This window comes from Salarias fasciatus, chromosome 1, assembly GCF_902148845.1.
Source record: "Salarias fasciatus chromosome 1, fSalaFa1.1, whole genome shotgun sequence".
Classification (NCBI taxonomy): Eukaryota; Metazoa; Chordata; class Actinopteri; order Blenniiformes; family Blenniidae; genus Salarias; species Salarias fasciatus.
The window spans coordinates 11,374,959-11,394,818 of NC_043745.1; the positions used below are offsets into that span (position 1 = coordinate 11,374,959).

A 19,860-nucleotide genomic window follows, 5' to 3' on the forward strand; every position below is an offset into this window, starting at 1 on the left:
CAAAGGACCAATGCAGAGAGGGCAACTTTGTGGTGACATGGTTAGTGCTGTCAGCTCACAGGAAGAAGGCCTCTGTTTGATTTCAGACCTGATGTTAAATGTGGGGTTTGCATGTTCTCCCTGAGCCCATATGAGTCTCATACAAATTTTTCACCATTTCATTTAATCGTCATTGAATTTAAGGCAGTGGCCTCAAAGTCAAGCTGAGTTTGATATCAACAATGAAAGAATCATTTCATTGTTCAGTCTGATTTGTTTAATAAATGCAGGTATTTCTCAAAATGTGCTGATTAATTTCATTTTTTCTGTAAAATACTTTCTGGCCAGTCAGATTTAACTTTTTTTTTCACTTCTTATGCAAAAAAGTTTTAAGAGCATCTTCTTATTGCTTCAACTATTTATCTTCTGCTTTTTGTTATCGTGCATAGTTAATTTTTTTTATTGACTTTTTTTTTAAATTCCTACATATGAGTCGTATCAGTCCTTACGTTTGACATCAAATTGTTGGTCAAGCGTTGTGGTTCCCACGGACTACTTGTTTACAACTCTTATCTGGTGCTTAAAATGTGCATTTTAATGAAATTATTGTTAGTTTTCTTCCATATTTAGTTCATTTTCTGTCATGCGTAAAAAGGAAGCAGAGCAGGAAAAAGAAACCCTCTGATCTGATCTTCAGACTTCCCCTGATGTTTCACTCTGAAGCTCTCAGCCCCCCCAAACTATACCGTTTATCATAAAAATAAGGTTTATTATTTATTACTGAACGGAATAATTTGGGTATATGTCGAAGTTCATGAATATAACAGATCTGAATTTACCTGTTTTAACTGAAGATGTACAGTGTGTGTGTGTGTGTGTGTGTGTGTGTGTGTGTGTGTGTGTGTGTGTGTGAGAGAGAGAGAGAGAGAGAGAGAGAGAGAGAGAGAGAGAGAGAGAGAGAGAGAGAGAGGTGCTCGTGGAGGAGGGGCGTCCTCGTTCTGAGCAGCGCGCGCACAGACAGAGCGAAAGGAGCGCGAGGAGGAGCACACGCACACACTCACACACAGCACGCGCTCCCGGTCTGCCCGTCGGGTCGTTAATGACCGCTCACCGGCCGGACTCCGCTCGAACCCCCCAGGTAAGATGTTCGAGCCCTCCGTGTGTGCAGCGGAGCGACCTGCGCTCCGCGTGGCTGCTGCTCCTCAGTTTCTCCGAGGAAGATTCATTGTTCCTGCGCGAGGAGAAAAGAGAAATAACAGCAAAAAGACGAGGTTTTTTTTTACAGAAAAGTTTTCGCACCTGTTAAATCCTCTGAATGCGGGCCGACCTCCGTGCGGATGTGCGCGTCCGGGCTGTCAGACAGGGGACTTTACTGAGGGTTTCATCTCCGGGTTCTCACCTGGCTGCTCTTGTCAGAACCAGAAGTTGATTTAGCGGTTCTCTCGAGACGCAGCTTCACTTCTCCTCTCGGCCGATGCTGATCTGACCCTGCATGCCGCCTCACGCTCTCCGCTGAGATGAGGGTGTAAATGTTTACGTGCTGATGCGCATTTTCCACATGGATGTATACAGCGTTTCCCTTATTTACGTGCTCCTGTCACAACCGGTTTTCTGAGTGTGTGTCAGATTCAGCAGAAGACGTACGTAACCCGCAATGAGTAGAATCACTCTCTGCATCTGATCAAATGAAAAGCGTTTTGGGATGAATTTACCAGCTGACACTGCTAATAATTTCTGCACAAGTCTGCCAGATAATGTCAGGTCAGTGACCTGATTTTTCCAACTCACCCCAAAATACTGTGAATTGAGGAAATGTTTGTTTTTGCAGAAGTTCTCCTGTGCTGACAGATGCTGACTTGAAGCATGATGCTGGGTTATTATTCCCAAACTTCAGCAGGACCTCAGCCTCAGAGCGCCAGGCGGCTCACATTAAAGAAGGCCATTTAAACAGAAATCCCGCTGGTTTGTGGAGGAGTTTTATTTTAATGCAGCCACAAGTCACAGTCTTAGATTCGCCCACAACTGTACTGTTATAAATCTGATTTATTATTGATAAAATAAGCTGCATTTCTATATGAGTCTGTCATATGAACCAATGGTAACCCCAACCTTTTGGGGGGGAGCCTTTCGATAATCAATCTCTAATATTTCAGTGAAGCCAATCCGCACATCACTCTCTCTCAGCAATGGCAAGTTTGATCATGGCAAGGGCCTTAAAATATCATCCTCTTTACCAAAGGTCCAAATTGTAACTGGATAGCAATCATAGCATCATTAGGTCAGTTAAAAGTGGTTTTCCAGGCTGTGTCTGTGGTCATTGACATCCCTGACCCCCCCCCCCCCCGGTTTGGATCCGGTGATATTAGCAATTATCCATCCATAGTTGGTCAAACAGGGATACTGATTCTCACTTGTGACCAATTTAAAGTTGAAACAGAGTGAAGATGCAAACTGAAGGGTCCCAGCCTGTAATTTACCTTGGCAGAGAGGTGACAGTGCTAACCACTGATCCACAGTGTCCTCCTGCTATGAACTACTTTGTCAAGTCAATAAACATGAAGTTCTGATTTTAACAATTAGCTGTGTGATGCTGATATATTTATTCATCCACAATGTCAAAAAAGTCAATCACTTATCAATTTATACACCAGTTATTATTGCCTCATAATTCAAAATTAGCATATTTATTTTGCTCACATAAACAGGAATAATTATGAACTGCAAAAAACGTGTTACATTTTAAAACTATAAAGATGTATTTTTAAAATGAAGAGGTGAAACTATGAATCTGAGGTGTGTTTTGTAATGAATGAGCCAAACATTATCATGTGTTGTTGTCAGGATCAGACTGACACCTTAGCGTGGCACCACCATAAACACTGGATGAAAGGCAGCAGTCAAGTGTGTCCTAAGTGGCAATAGCAGATCGTGCAGCTCTGCTTGTGTCGTGTCAAAACTTAGTGTGGGTATTTATTTATTTATTTTTAACAGAAACCTGTTTGCTCGGATTTAATAGCTGCAATTTGCATTGTAAACTAAGCGCCTTGCTTGCAGTGACGGAGAGCATAAAGCCCAGAGTTTGGTTGATGGGGATATTTCTGCTGCTGGTAGAACCGGCCACGTGTGTTTTAATGTTCCTGTGAAGCCGACATGGTGTCACTGACTGCATGAGCATGATGGACACGGCCTGTGTGTGGCGGATCTGAATCATTTGGTTGATTATATCACTAATCCTTTGGTCAATTCTGGTAAATGAAGGTAGCTTACAGGGCCTGTTTTCCTTTCTGTGTAATGAGGATGTACCGCCGCCAATCTGATCCAGCCAGCAAAAAGTATTTATTGCATGTTATTCAGATTGATTTTACAGTTTGATGAATGGGGACGGGGACCATCTGTTGAGGGCTGTGCTGCAGCACACCGACCAGAAACGCATCCAGAGTGACGCCAGAGCCCACTGTGCTGTTGTTTTCCGCTGAGCCTCTTAACAACCAGTGGTGGAGTTGTTTTGTGTTTCTTTTCTGCCCTGTCACACAGCCTCAGCTCGCCATGCAGACAGTGGAAAGATGTGGCTCCCACAGTGTGGTTTAACAGTTCACAGGGGTTTCTCTTGTAGAGTGTCTCATTTCCAATTACTGTACAGGGTTAAATATAACACAACTTTAATCATAAGATGAGCCCTCTCTTATACAAGCATCATATTTGGAAAGTAGTTTATTTGAAGACATTAATTGGATTTTCTAAAGTAAATATAATAAAAAGTCATGATGAAACAGTTGTTGTTATCATAAATACCATAAAGTGTAGACAGGCAAACATATGGGCAGATTGGCTTTATCACACACTGAACAGAATGACTTTGGTGAACATATGGCAGTTTTCTGGTTTTATACAACTTCCAATGTTCTCAGCTTATTCCTGAACAGGTCGCTTGCTTGGCTGCTTCTTGGCGCGCGTGATAAACTTTCTTTCATTTCTCAGCAAACCAGTGATAAAGATGCGGCACTCACATCGGACAGTAAATCCTCCTGTGGAAAGTAGCAAAGAGCAGCAGGAGAGTAACGGCTGAGATGTGCTACTGCGTCTACTGTACGCATTGCACATTTGAAGTTATAACGAGCAGTTTGACTTAAAGATTGACAAGAGTTTCTTAGCATGGCGTAGTAGAGCGGCCCAATCACAGCCCTCGTGGTCTGCGTGTTTCCCCTTGCTTCCCATGCCGTGCGACACGCTATATAGATTGTTGGAGGAGTGCCTAGCTTCAACACAGAGGCTACGGAGGTGGTTTGTGGCAGTGAATAGGATGGAGTATCAAATACGATGCAGCAAACAGATGGAAGCGGTTTGCTTGCAGTTTGCAGTGGATGAGAAATTACAGAAAATGAAATAGCTGCTATTGTAAATTCTGAGATGTGATTAAATGCAAATGTTAATTATAAAATCGCGTGATTAGATAAAAGTTTTTAATCAAGGTCCACCTTACATTCATAGTCCAAAGTAAGCCTAGTTAAGTCCAGGGGAAATAAATCTTGTCATTTGGGTTGTTGTGGACTTATGTGCACTGATCAATCATCCTGATCGTCAGTCTGAATCTCTCAGGTCTGTTTGTCGGACCAGGCTCTGGGCCCGTTCCTGACCAAACCCTGCTCTTCTCGCTGACTCTCTGAAAGGAGAAGTGTTTGTTCTCGTTAGTTTTGAGCCTTCCTCAGTTTTATTTCACTCATTAAAAATAAAACAAACCCATTAGTGGTCAAATTTGTTTTGATCCTCTATTCACCCATACTGAAGAGAACGGTGGGAACATGTGTGGTTTTACCTGAAAACATTCAGTCGGTAGATGCAGCCCGCTCTTGACAGACTGTGACTTCGGCTTGAAATATAGGGAACCTCCACAGGAAATGTAACTTCTCGCCCGTCTTCTTTAGAACTCGGGCTGATGCAGTCTGCAGACAAGCTCTCTTCTTATGCTACTTTCACTATTTTTCTTCCTGTGCTGCCCGTGGCTTAAAGCTTTAGTTGAAGCTAATGGAAAAATACTTATTTCAATTAACATTTGAACTTTAGCGGAAATGAAGAGGAAACAAAAGGCTTTTTATTACTTCATGCAGGAAACACTTAAAGAGCCCTACATAAAGCTGCCCATGTAAATGTTTTATCCAATTGTACATAATGTAGAGTGAACTTGTGCTGTTTGTGGATTTAACTGTTAGTTAACACTGTAAAAGCGCCTGTTTTGAATGTCTTTCTGTATAGCGTGGCCTTTTTTTCACAACACTCTCAATACCGAATACACTTCATTAATTCAGTAATAATATCTCAAAAATTGATCATTTAGGTCCTGATAAACTTGGTCACATAAACTCATGATCTCTCTTTACTGTTGTACGCTTTCTGTCGCTTTTTCTTGGAGAAATACCATCCAGATCTGTCTTTGTTCAGACGCTCGTGCGCACGCAGGGATGCTCACATAATAGGCATTTTCAGCTGTTATTAGACCTCATGATGTTTTCCAAATGCTCCTAGCCACTCACAGCGCTGATTATTTCTCCGATTTCTGCCGTCTTCTCTGTGCCTCTTGTTTCCCATCCTGACTTCCACTCAGCCCCTCTGTGGGCGGCTCCGTTCCCTCCATCCCCCCTCGGGCTCACAGTGAGCGGGGTTCCTCTTGGTGGACAGTGTGCTAATCCCTGAACACACACTGGGGACTAATCGGACTCATTAACTCCAACTCTGGTGCTTCCAGCCAGAGATCAACACTAATCCTTCTTCAGCACAGTCTTTGCCGTGCGCGTTATGAACCCTGCTCTTCTTTTTTTTTCCCCTTGTGCTGCTCTCGCTCACAAATTAAGAGTGACATCAAAGTCACTTAAGAAAATGCCTCATTACGTGAGGCTAAAATGAAGCCGTGTCGATGAACCAATAGCCTTCTTTTAGCTTCAGCCAATGTATTTATACTAGACTTTAGTCAACAGGTGCCACCTGAGAGTGTTTAAGTCCTGGATGTAAACATGGTCCTAAAAACACTGGTCATCCGGTCATCGGTCAGTGATTCAGACCACTTACTGTCAGACGCACCTGCACCACCGAACTCTCCGGATTGTTTTCACACTGCCTAAGCTTTGTTTGATCTATTTAAAGTTATCCTAACCTTTTCTCGGTGCTGGCCGGTCTGAGCATGAGAGGCAGTGGAGTGCAGGGTGGAGATGATGACCTTCAGTTTGGGTGATGCCTCTCTCCATCTCTCACTCCCAGGATTTCCCCCCTCATTGTGCCGTGAAACCGTGAGACGCTTCCCCGCTGTAGAGAAAATAATGAAAATGAGCAGGATGCCACTGGGACCGGCGGTCTGCAGTCCCTCAAGAGTCAAAGGTTTCTGTCACTGACGTCATCTCGTCCGCGGGAGTCTCGTCTTCTCTGTTCAAACTCTCCACGGCTCGCATTTTTATTTTTCTTTATGCTTAATGCTTATTTTTCTTGCTCCAGCTCTTTGGACTGTTCCAGACTTCAAACTATGGGAATTCACACTGAGAGAGTGAGCAGTTCAAACTCAAGGATTGTTTTATAACTCGCTGTCATGTTTTTAAATGAATTTTGTCTTCAAAAATCTGATACCGTAATAGATAGATAAAACATGCCTCTCAAATGATCTTGCTTTAACAGAGGTATTATCGCACTGTGACCAAGAAGATAAAAACTGATCCACAGGATGTCATGAGAAACAGATGGAAACAGGCTTTTTTTTTTACCCTGAGCCAAATGTACAGAAAGATAATCTGAATCTGAACTGTTGACTGAATGTTTCTGTCATGTGTTGCTGCACGTTCGCGTAATGTCACCGACACGACCAACGCTTCGTCCTGCATTCAAGGATTTTACTGCATCACTCATCTGCTTTTTTCAATACACCGTGACTCCAACAGAATGAGTAAAAACACCAAGGTACAGGTAAATGAAAAGTTGAAATATTTATTAGCAAGAATCAAAACTTTCATTGAAGCCCCTTTTTTTTTAGTAACCACCATTATCGTCATCATTACCGGTATTCATAGTTAGTTATTATATAAATAGCCAGAAACATTGTGGTTTACTGCCACACTCCCGAAGGATGTTGAACCCGTTAGTTAAAGGACTTTTGCAATCACAGATTTGATGATACATTTTGTAGACTGTGAAGCAGCGCTGGGAAATTCCCCGGTGCTTTTATTTTTTAGGCTCCTTCGAGTGGGTGTGTCAACTCGTGTTTGGCATCATTAAGTTTGTGCAAATCAAGACTTGACAGCGGGCACACAGCCTTTCTTATAGGCAATCTGAGAGGAGCACCACACGGGAAAAAGTTTCAGAAACATGTCCCTTGTACGGGAAATGCTGTGACTGTCATGCTGTTCTAGCTGTCATTTTGGAAACTGTGTCCCAGACAAGTTTTTTTCATTTTTTCTTTTGGTAAAACAGCCTCCTGCAGTGAAGCAGTCCCCCTACTTTCAACATCATGAACAGCTGGAACATCATTGTTGGGAGACCGCTGCTTTAAGAAAAAAGTCTAATGTGGTCGGTCCTGCTCTTTACTCGTCAGTGTCGCACCCACACTGTTCCATGCTCACTCAGGCAGCCCTCATCCTGCCTGTGCTCTCTTGGCAGCACTTTGTTGCCCTGTGCCAGAAGGGAGATCCTCAAACATGATGTTCATGCTGATGATGACCCCGATGAGCAATTTCAAATTTTAAAACAAAAAGGAAGGAAACATTTAGAAGGTTTTGCACAATTTGTAGTCACTTATTTTAAGGAATGTGTATCATATGTGTGTTCACAGCCATTTGGAGGCTTTAATTTCACTCTTCAACAGCTCTCTGGCAAGGTAAATGTTGCGATTTGAGCCTCTAAGGTCCCGCAGCCTCTCTTGGTTTGGTGCAGGGTGATGTGCTCTGTTCTTTGTTTGCCTCCACGCTGTTTTAAACCTCTAGTTTCCACTGTATGACAGATAAGAGGCACCTTGTAAATTGATAAAACAATAACCAACTAATATTTGTGGTGCGATCTAATTGAAAGACAAACATTTAATCACAATGATATTCAATATTGCTCCCAGCAGATGTGACTTTATTCAATCCCTGTTGACCATGTTTGTTTTCCACCGTTTCAGGTCAGTTTGTAGGTGCACTGCATGTCAGCTCTAAAGCTCTTCTTGCGCTGCCATTATTGAAATATTATCTAATCTATTGTATCGTATTCTCTATTATCCTCGTTTAGTGTCTCATTTCAGTCAGACATGTTCAAGACTGCTAATGCATCTTGGTCAGTAAAGCTCTTGAGAGGCCAACAAAGGCTGCTCTTTTGCTACTTTTGCTGTTTGCAGAGGATTAGTGCAGCTGAGACGGGATGCTTTGGAGTGCCATTAGAGAAATGCCTCTTCACCCTGTTTGTTAAATCGTTCCATTTCCTGGGCACCTTCCCCGCCCACAGCCCTGTTGTGAAAGCAGTCATTACGGTCTGCCTTTAGCTGTGTCGGGTGATAAAATGATTATCGATGCGTGACACACACTCAAAGTCTAAATGAATCATTTATTCGTATCTAAATAGGTGCAATCGATCAGACATCCAGACTTCAGAATCCAGCAACGTACTTGACTCTGACGTGGCAGCGTGACATAATATGAGTGCAAACTGCTTTAAGTCACGTGGAAACATGTGAGATGACCTTGTGTGTCTGTAACTTCAGGATCGAGCGCTGTGCTGAGTGTTGAACTACCCTGCAGCCAGCGTGAGCTGGTACCTGCCTCCTGCAAGCTCTCGTTTGAGTGTGGACGGTGCTGATGTGTGGGTGTCTTATTTTCTTCTTTCTTTCTCTCTCTCTCTTTTTTTTCCCCATTTCATTTTCAGAGTATTGTGCATGCCGTGGTTCAAGGACATTATGTAATGCTTATGAGAGCACCCCATCTGGAGAAGTGCCATTGAGACACAGGGTTTGCAGAACTTATAAAAAAAAAAAAAAAAAAACCTCACCTGTGAAAGACATTAGTAGACACTGGATGCAGAGGGGAATACGTGGGATCCAGGTGCACAGGTTGAAGGAACCACAAAACTCTGCTATTAAATATATTTTGTGCATTTTGATGAGTGAGCTGCAGTAATACCTGAAATGATATTGTTATACCTGACACACAATACATTAACTCCGTTCACCAGGCACTCATGAAGTGACGTTTGAGACTATTTAGCTGGTGCGCAGGTGCGTACTTGATGCCGGCCGCTTTGTGCCGTTATTGTATGCGATGATGCACTGGCTCTTTCAGTGATGTGCGCCGTTTGTGTGCCACGGGGAGGCTTGTGGCATTTTTTGCTGTTTCAACAAGCCACTCATTGTGCTTGGCTGGTTAATGAGTGATTTGCCAGGATTGGCTCTCTGCTGGAGAAGAGGAGCTGGTAGATGAGCCATTAAATGAATAGAGTTGAGAAGCTAAGATAAAAGCTGTGAATGCTGCTGGATCAAAGCTTGGTAGCGGTGGGGCCACTCATTTCAAACTGCTCTAGATAAGATTAAATATTCATTATGAGGTGTGTGTTTTGAAAAGAGAAGCACTTATGCTGTTATTTAGCCAACAATGCATGGATGTGCTGTTTCTCCAAACAGTACCGGTCATATAATTACATTTGGTTTACAGTTATAAATGAAGAGCTGTATCATCCTCAGACCACTTTAATCCCACATGTGCATATTTTCACTCGGCATATTTGTGGCGACTAATTTGTCTTTAATTAAGATACAACGACTAGCGTCAAAGAGGACAATGATCAGAAGACATTTTGTAGTTAGGTATTTTCAATATTGCCCAATATTATATCTCCACAATATTATATTGTGGAGATATTGTAGTTATCAAGAACCTTTTGACACCTTTAATCCCAATTTTTAAATGCAGAAGTACAAGATATTTTACAGGGTAATACTCTGGAGGCTGTGAAGTAGCATACCAGTGTAGCATATTTTACAGTGTAATGTGTGGATATTTCATAATATCTCATCAAACGTCTTGGAGCCTGTACTTTGACCAAAGTTACGTACAAGCATATCTGTTATGCTGACGTCCCTTTTTTCAGATTAGCTGGGATTACAGCATCAATTAAACAGTAAATCTTTAACTATGAAACACAGCCAAACCCATCTTTCTGGTGCCAACCACTGTGCGGGCAGATGTTTAAGCACTGACTCGTGTGACTCTTCACGTGTTTTTTCACATGTAGTATAGATAATCAAAAAGAAAGGGCTTTCAGATTGTCCTTTTTTTCATTGGTTCATTGATTATGTGAATGGAAGATGTTCTAGTCCTGTTGTGATTTTTTCAATACAGCGTTCACAAGAACACTGAGTTTCATTTTATGCAATAAGCTACAAGACATGTCAGACTGTGTAGAAGAAAAAAAATTTTTCAAATGTAATATCCATGGTATGGCTGTCAATCTAATTATATATTATTAAAAATGTGTGGCAATAACAAAAAAACAAAACAAACTGTGAACATTTTTCTCAAGTGTCAGAAATAAAAAGTTGTCACAATAAGTAAATGAACTTCATCTGACAGTTCTTGGAAATTGTATTTTATGGTTCAGTATTCATATCAACATCACCGGCAAGTTCTCTGAAATCGCTGCATCGCTCACTCATTAAATCAATGAATATTTATTGCATTGATCTTTTATCAATGGTATTGTGCAACAGTTGCTGCAGACGGTTTGAGAGGTTTTGCACGCTCCAAACAACTAAGGAAAATGTGCGAGGTTGTAATTTTCGTCGCGTCCCTATCTTATGTAGTGGCTGGAGCTCCACCGAGGTGAAGCTCATATTTCAGGCTGCCCTTAGGAAACGCTGAGATCCTCCACGGGATGTGGGCGCTGCATCCTACAAGGCAGAAACACAAGTGATCAACAAATCTGCCTGTGCTGTTGTGACATCTGTTCTGCGCAGAATTAGCTGAGTTTATTCTCAGTGTGAAAAGCTCAGAAAAATTGGCCGGGATCCCTCAAAAAAATATCCCTTTTTGTTGTTTTATCATCAGTCAGTGTGAAAATACAAGTAAGAACAACTTTACTTGATGAAATGATGTTGGAAAACATAAAAAAAAAAACCAAGCTGCAGCGACAGGTGAGCCCGTCATCCTTTGCCTTTTTTGTTTAACCAGAATCTTTCAGCTTGTCGCCTGTCAGTTCGTTATAAAACATCACTGACAGGTTTAACAATACATTTGTGCACCCGACATTATTCCACATCACTTATTCAGGGGAACACAAACCCACTCGATGAGCACATGATGAAAGTTTGTCACTGTGTTTGTGGAGATACTTCACACTCATGTTGTTTAGAGAGAGGATCTCTCAACGGTGTCGTCACACTGGCATCGGAGTCCTGCTCTTTATCAGCCAGTAGACTTTGCTCCAGCCTGTCGTCGTTCAGCGGGACTCATCTTCAGAACATAAATTTTTAGCTGAGCTAATCACCTCCTCCTGCTGCCCCTGTTAGCCCAGTCCCTGTCACCAACGGATCTGGTTTCTGTCACACAGACACAAACGCACACTCACTGCATCCTTTGTGAGGCTGTCACACGGGCCACTGCTGTCACTCTTTGGGATGAAGAGGTCCAGTGGAGCAACGCAAAGCTCGAGGCTCAGATGTCACAAGATCCATTAATGAACTATGGCTCATGGCCTCTCTGTACAGAATGCGGCGCCGTCCGTTCTTTTCTGGTCCCTAGCTGTTATAATCTCAATGCGTTCATGACCACATCTTGTTTGTCGTCACACAAGAAACGGGTTTCACTTTTGCAGCCTTTCAAGCAAACCACCGCTCATCTGCAGGGGCAGAAATCATGTGTTCACCAATCAGAAATGAGCTGGTCTGGCTCTTATCGACGATCATGTATTTGTCCTGACATAACTTAAAATCAGTAGCTGCTTTTATAACAGCATCCATCTGTGACTAATTGTGCAGCGGCTGCAGGTTCCCTTTTTCTGAAGCTGTCCTTGCAGAGTTGTTAGGGAAATGAGTCACGGTTGCCAAGGAAGTGAGATGGTGTGCGGTCGACTGTGTGTTGCAGGTTACAGACGGCCTTCACTCGAGAGCTGCGAGCGCGCTAAAATCCTCCGTTCGAGAACTGTAGAAACGCATTCAGCTTTTGGAGAGACGTGGGGAGAAACTGACAGGAAGGCGGAAAGGTGAAAGGAGCAAGTGGAAGGACCGGGAGAGGAAATCTAGACAGTGTGTTTGTTTCCTCACACTTGAAAGATCTTAACATGCCGCAATCTTCTTTAAGCTTCCTGTGAATAGAATCAGTCACACCAGAAACACTTTCTTTTAGAGGGCTGGAAGCCGTGTACACTACATTCAAAGGTTTTATAGGTGGCTGTGTCATACCAAGCCTCCAGCACCTCCTCCATGATGAAATGTGTTGCTCCTGCACTGTGTAGTAAAATGAAATGCAGTTTAAAGCCATTGATTGCTCACAGCTGGCAGTATACTGAACAAAAAGCTCTTTGTCTTCATCTTTATATGTGTGAAGCAAGAAAGGGTGTGTGTTATTTCTCAATGTAAAGAGTCCATTTGAGATTTGGAAAAGGTTCGTAGATCGAACAATTCCAGCATCTCTGAAAAGGGTTTCATGTGAACTTCAAGGCTGATTGATTAAACTTACATCTCTTCTTTTCATCACTTGTTTAAATATTCCGATGCATAAAAGTTGCATGGGAATTAAATTGATGCAGAAATCAATTTTGTTTGAAAGATTTAAAATGTACTGTTTGCAAATATAAAACCACATGAAGAAATCATAAATGTTTCCATCTGTAAATAAGTTACGCTCCAGGAACAGAGTAACAGCTGCCCCAAAAACAGTAATTAATGTTGATAACATTTTTAAAATCTTAACGATGTTTGCAAGATTACAATGCTAAGAGACGTTGCGCTCAGTCCGATCCGTCATTGTCGTGTATTGAGTCTGATCCTGTGTGCGGGTGCTCGTATTTATACTTTTAAAAGTGCTCCTGATACCAGAAGCTTGGCTGAAATTAACCTCTTAGTAGAGCAGTGAAACACCTGAATCGGTTAAAGCTCTCTTTACTTTAAGAATGAGGGTTATGTGAATTGTGGTGGGATCATATGTGGTGCTGATTGCATTCTTAGATGTCAGTGATGCTAAGAGGCCATTTGTCTAGTTAACCCCAGATCTACTTGTCATCAAGATCAGACTTGGTGGTCTTGAAAATGTCAAGTTACACAGACACGGTTGAGCCAAACAGGAAGTTCCCACATTTAATCAACAGTATGCATCAACCCTGCAGTGAACAGGCCAGACATCAGTGACTGAAAAGTTCAGCGTGACAACGTCCATACTGAGTGACAGTAAGACAAATATGACAGTAATGAGCAGTAAAGCATCAATACAGCCTTTCTGAGCTTCTTTATCCAAGTGAAGGCAGCCTGATGGTCTGTAATCCATCAACAACACGCACATTCACACAACTGCAGGATTACTGTGGAAATGACCCAGACACACATGGAAATGCCAGGTGGTAAATACTTTGACTAATTTTTGATCTGGAGGAAATTGGTATTGGTGCACTGCCTGCATGTTATCTGGTAGGAGACTTCACAACAGATGCCTCCATCCCTGGTTCCCTGGTGGTTTGAAAAGTCCTGTCTGACATAAAGTGACTGTCTTCATGAAAAAGTGCTACATGTGGGCACCAGGGTGGTATTTTGGTTTAGTTTTGGAAAGTCTCCTAAAGAACTGTGATTTTATGCACTGCCCATAAATACAGAAATTGTAGTTTTTTTGGAGATTATTCCCACATATCAGCCTGGTTCCACTGCTGCTGCTTTTCTAAAGTGCAGCTGAAAATAGTCTACAATATTTAGCACAAAGCAAATATTTGGCAAAGATATTATAAACAGCCAGTAAGAAAGCTGAAACGCACAAGAAAAGGCTGCAGGAGCAAATGCCAGCAAAGACAGACTAACAGTAGTAACAGTTTACTTGAAGCACCCGGTATAACACATAATAAGTAGTTATAAACACTCATAAATGATCACAATGCTTTATAGCCCACTATACAGCATAGGGTTAGGGTTAGGTCCTGGCGTTATGATCATTTATGAGTGTTTATAACTATGGCTACACGTGCTATAATGGCATTATAATGCTTTTTAAATGTACTTATAATGTGTTATACCTGGTGCTTCAAGTAAAGTGTCACCAAACTTACTGACTTGAAGAGAAGATTATCTTGATAATAATCTTGTAACTTTTGAACTTTGGTCCCTGTTATTGAGGAAATCACAGAAGGAAAATGACAGTCATCAAACTGATTGCTGACAGGTCTTACTTTGGTTAATGAGGTACATGTGGCTTATCTTTATGACAAATTCATAAAATACACATACTCAAGTATTAAAGTGTTTATTCGTTGAAATTAGCTGGGGCTGCAGTTACAATTGGAAATGTTTCAGCTTTCTATTTGCTGGAGGGAACAGGAGCAAGTCTTCCTCCTCCCTCCAGTCTGTCGTCCTCCAGCTTCTGCTGAATAATTCCGATTTCCAGACATGGTAACATTTTCCTCCTCCGCAGACTGGATAAAGTGAACCAAATTTATACATTAATGTAATCACCTGAACCACACTGATAGTGAAACTCTAAATTAACTCACATCCTGTAGCAAAGTTTGGTACTCATACCTTTTTTTATTTGGACAATTTGGTGACAAGTACAAGTTTGACGCTATTTAAGGTGCTGTCCAAATTAAGAAAAATTTAGATATATAAGCATGCTTAAAAACAAAAAATCAGTTAGCCTTTTAGTTTCACAGTTTTGGTAAAGAGTGAAAATGCTGACATGATAGCTCCACCTCTCTTTTAATCTGAGGGATTATTAGCTAACCCTGCCAACCAACAGCACGGCGGTGGTTTACCGTGTTGTGTTGGTGCTTTAGAAGCGACTGAACTTGTTCTGGATTTTACAATGGAACCTTGTGCGCCTTTCCCATCAATCAAAGAACAGCATACGCCTAAGGTATCAGGGGTATCCTGGAGGGCCGCAGCCCTGCATGTTTTCCACGTCTCCCTGCTTCATCGCAGCTGATTGCAATGAGGCTCGTTATCTGGCTTTCTGCTGGACTTTAGGGATTCTGGTTATATGTTTGGATGGAGTTCAAGCCCCCCCCCCCCCAACATTCTATCGTCACTTATCACACCATGTCTTTATATAAAAGCTTTTCATTTGTTTGCTACTTGTGGGATAGTCAGTAGCTATCAATTGCCCGGCACGCTGTGCAGACAGAATGGTCCTTTGTCGGTTTGGTTCGGAGTCATGAACCACACATAGGATGAGGTCTTCACACCTGGATCAGTCCCACTATATGCAGCACAGAGTCAGACTGTGACTCATGTTTGGGAGGGGCTGCTGTGAAATCATCTGAAAGCCAGTTGCTGCACAGCAGACAGATGCTCGGTCGGAGTAACCTCGGCTTCACCCGGCTCAGCTGAAAACTCCTCTTCCCACTCGGCCGCAGAAACCTCAGGAAGGGTGCCGCTGCTGCCTGGAGACATTCCTGACTGTGCGGCTGACGCTTCCCTTGACATTCCTTGACTCCTGGCGGGAAAATGTAAGGAGGGGGTAGCTTTCCTGAAACCCGTGTCTGTAGCCCTGCCCCGTGCTGTCAGGCTGCCACAGACAGAGCTCCCATTGAAAGCGAGAAAAACTGGTGTCCCACATCTCGAGCCAGTGTGAAGACCACCTAGAAGAGGAGCCTGACTAAACACAAACTGGATGTCATTTGTCTGAAGAGGCTGGTAGAGGAACAAACATTTTACGAGCGCTAATGAAGACACTCAGTGGAGAGACAAGGATACAATTAGTTAAATCCTCAGCCTCCATCCACTCCAGTCAGCCATAGCTCTCAGGAGGCATTTGAGGTAATGAGATCTCTCTGTGCTCCTTCTGCGTCACTCCCACCGTCTGACCTCTCTGATGCTGCACAGCTGTAATTGAGGGCTTAGCAGAGTGTGCTGTGCCTTGCTTCGCTTATAGCACATGCAGTCAGCATTTCTACTCTCCGTTACACATGTGATGTTTTCCTCTGCACAGCTGTTCACCTAACGCGTCTGCAGCGTGGAGTCAGTGCTTCGCTTGGAGCTAAATGTGTGGCTTACTCAGGTAATTTATCATGTGCCGTTTATTGCTGCTGGGAAACGCGTAGCCATTTGACCTGAACCAATTAGACTCATGCGGCAGCCATAGTTCAATGCCAGCGGTACGGCTTCAGCCAGCGCCTCACGCGTCCGCCTGCTTCAAGCTGAGCCACCCTTCTGCTGGTCGGAGCCTTTTTGGGGTTGACCTCTGAGCATGGCAGGGGCGATCATTGTCTAAGTGCTTGGCTAAAGGGCAGCTTGTCTGCGGAGTCTTGAGCGTCACCTCGCTCCTCTTGGCTGCTGTCAGAACTTTTTTCGGAGCCGTGTTCTCTGGATCCGTCTGGACGGAGAGCTCTTCGCGAGCGTGCAGACAGGGTGCGTTTGACAGCACTCACTGGTCCTCCACGTTTGGGCCGGTGCCAGGCAGCTGTTGGACGATTTACAGAACAACTCCTCCCTGCTTGCACACCCAGTCCCATGCAGGGTCCAAACCAAGGAAAAATGAAAGGCAATTTAGTCCACCGTGCTGCTGATTCCCACATCTGTTTGCCTGTTACTGCTGGCTTTTGGAATGCTGTTTAATTTCTTTTAGTGATGTATCATTTAAAATGCAAGTTCATAATATTAAACTGCCCTCGTGCCCGTTGACATGTGTCCACCTGCTGTGACGAAAAACACCATTAACAATTGGCACAAAAAGTTAAAACATGACTGGGGGGGTAATATATTAATTCACAAAGTTTAAAGCACGAAACTTTTTTGTTAGATTTTTTAGTCTTTATGTTCACACTGATAGCTGGTTATACCCATTATCTCCTGATCACTGTGTACAAAGATGTTTGGACTGCTAATGATCTAATGCATCCGTCCACCCACAATCACTGCATAATTGTTGCTCATGGCGCAACTGAGTGGTGACGTTTCTCCCTGAGCAGGATGTTTTGTTCATAAACTAATGAAGATGTGAACTAAAAGATATCAATTTTGAAGATGCCAGAAAGAGGATATTTAACATCACCAGGTAGGACTTTTCAGTGAGTAGATGGTGACCATTGAATTGAGGAGTAAAATTATTCAGGTTACTTTTGGACCACTAGTGTCTCGATGAAAAGAGACTTTCCTTCAACTGCTGTACAGGATAATGTCATAGACAAACAACTCCTTCTCATTGCTCTTCTGTATTTGCGATACCGGCGGCATCTGCTGGTGCTGCCAAAGTTTCAAATTTCAGCCAAAGAAATGTTTTTAATCCACCAGGAACAACAACATCCTCAGCGAATGAGCTGATGCAGTGTTCAGTTTTTCTTCCATGGCGAGCTATAGTCAAGTCCTGTTGACCTTCTTCCCTAAATAAGTGGACAAACGTGTCTACTAGGGGGTTGTCTGCTCGCAGAGTTCAAACTGAACCAACACGGTGGCTCGGTCACAAACTTTCTTTTATTAGTAAAACAGTTGAGCGAAAAGTATTACTGAATACTTGAGGCAAGAAATAACCCGTGTAGTTGCTGAATCTGTCCTCGTTTTGGTTCCGCTATTGCTAGTTTACACTTTTTCTGAAAATTTCGCAACGCTCCCCATGCCTAATTTGCATATAATGACCAGGCTTCCACACTGAGGCAATGCAACGCAGCTGTAAACATTCTGCAGCGCATCCAGCATGCACTGAAGTTCATTTCACATAGACAGTGAATGTGATGAGAGAAATTGTGGCATCGGTGCACCCCTAATCGTTGTGATACATCAGTACCTGCCAGGAACATTAACTTCCAGGATACACTGATACACTAACTACGTCCATTGTTTGCCTACTAACCTGGCAACCTGCAGTACTTCCTGCTCCACTGCCTGTAACACAGCATCAGTCACAGCAGTGTTACTGACATGCTCTGTTTGGCCAGCTATAAACTTTCTTATTGTTATAATAGCTCCATGTAATTTATTTCATCAAAGGAGCAACAATTTCTTATTTTAAATCATGTTCATGTCATGTTCACAATATAGTCTGTTTAAACTAAGGCTTTATCAGCAATGTCAGATTGATATAAAGCAGTTTTTCATCCTTTTTGGTGAATTTCTTCTGAATGTTGTACATTGACCATGGCTCTTACATTTCCCTGCAATCTTCAGTCCCCTGTGTGTGTTCTGTCAAAATATAATCTTGCATAAGCACTCAGTCAGTTCTTTTCAGTGATTTCAGCATGAAACCATATTTTCAGCCGAATTTCAGTCTCATATTTTTTTTTCCATGAAGCATTTGCAGATGTAGACTTATTGAATCGTGCTGCTTTTACTAAAATGTGATAGACATGACCTGAGAAGAGGCAGACTTGCTCCCCTTTGATTTACGTCATACTTGGCCATTATGTTTTCAGTGCTGCGGCGGAGACCTTGAATGCTGTAAGTAGAAGAGAAGAGCGTGACAGGCAGCAGGAAGGCTGAACACAATCACGGCTCCATCGTTTGATATATTCTCACACGGGAATCAGTGTAAGTGGGGATGACGACAGGCTGTGCATGAACTCAGGGAAATTATAAACCCTCTCAATCAAAAAGTTTCAGTCTCATAACATATTTATGCATTTAAGAATTCCACCAGTTTAAGTGAAAAGGTTTATTTTGAAGTTTTACTTAAAACTGCATGAAAATCAATAGTCTTATTCGTCTCATGGTTCAGAATAATGAACACATATATTGTTGTGCTTCTTTATATCAATGAATGACCTAGATTAGTGGAACACCAGTCACTCACAGGCGTGATGAATAACAGATTATCCCCTCATCACCTACCTGTTAGGTAGGACATGGAAACATTTTAAAACTCAGTGTTGATGTGTTGGAAATAGGAAAGAATCTGCAGTTGAAAGGATTTGAAAGTGTTGGAGAAGGGCCAAATTGCGATGGCTTGACGACTGAGTCAGAGCATCATTAAAAAGGCAGCAGCTCTCGTGGTCTGCAGTGGTCAGCATCGAAAGTGGTCCAAGGAAGGGAAACTTGTGAGTCGGCAACAAGATCATTAGTAGCAAAAGCTCACTGATAGGAAGGAGTACAGTGCTTTGCAGTTTTTTTTTTCTCATGAGGCCTAATACCTGTAGACCAGGTATCCTTACTGTGATCCCCTATCAAAAATCCCACTTTTTATACCTCAGCATCACTGTCTTTTTCAGCAGAATCATAATAATGAAAAAGTAGTTCAGAAATACTTTGTGTATTGACTGCAATTGAAGAACTTACGCAATCTGAAGGAGATGGTCATAATGCGGTTGATCAGAGTATTATGGCAAAATTATCTTTTCTGCAGTGAGTGGGTGAAATATAAGAAGACATCAGCAAAAACAGCCTGGTGACACAGCAGATGCAGACAGTCTCATTAGATCCCATTATTCTTATTATGTAACTCCATTGTCAAGGACCCATTAACCTAAATTTGCTTTTAATGTGCATCCAGACCTCATCCTGTTCAGCACAAATTCACAAGCTAATAACGAGGCTCATAAATGCATTTACAGACACAATATGTCTGTATGCACAGCACACTGCATTTCATGTCAGGGAATCAAAGTTAATTATAATTCCAAGCATCTTGCTATATGTGTGGTCCACTTTCTCCAAACATCATGAGTCTTCCTTTACTGTTCGAGTGTAAACAATGACTTTTAGTTCTGTAAAGTATTATATGTTTGCGTTAGTGTATCTCTCTTTATTTCCTTTGACCGGCC

General features: G+C 42.4%; 1 protein-coding gene across 2 annotated transcripts in view; it reads left to right on the top strand.

Annotated features, from left to right (window-relative positions):
• The first annotated feature begins 1,004 nt into the window (after positions 1 to 1,004).
• The window catches only part of adcy7 (adenylate cyclase 7), a 63,279-nt gene continuing 44,423 nt past the window's right edge, over positions 1,005 to 19,860 (top strand). For both annotated transcript variants that reach the window (XM_030088125.1, XM_030088121.1), the window contains exon 1: positions 1,005 to 1,117. The gene's annotated coding sequence lies outside the window, so the exon portion shown is untranslated. The remainder of the gene's footprint in view (positions 1,118 to 19,860) is intronic.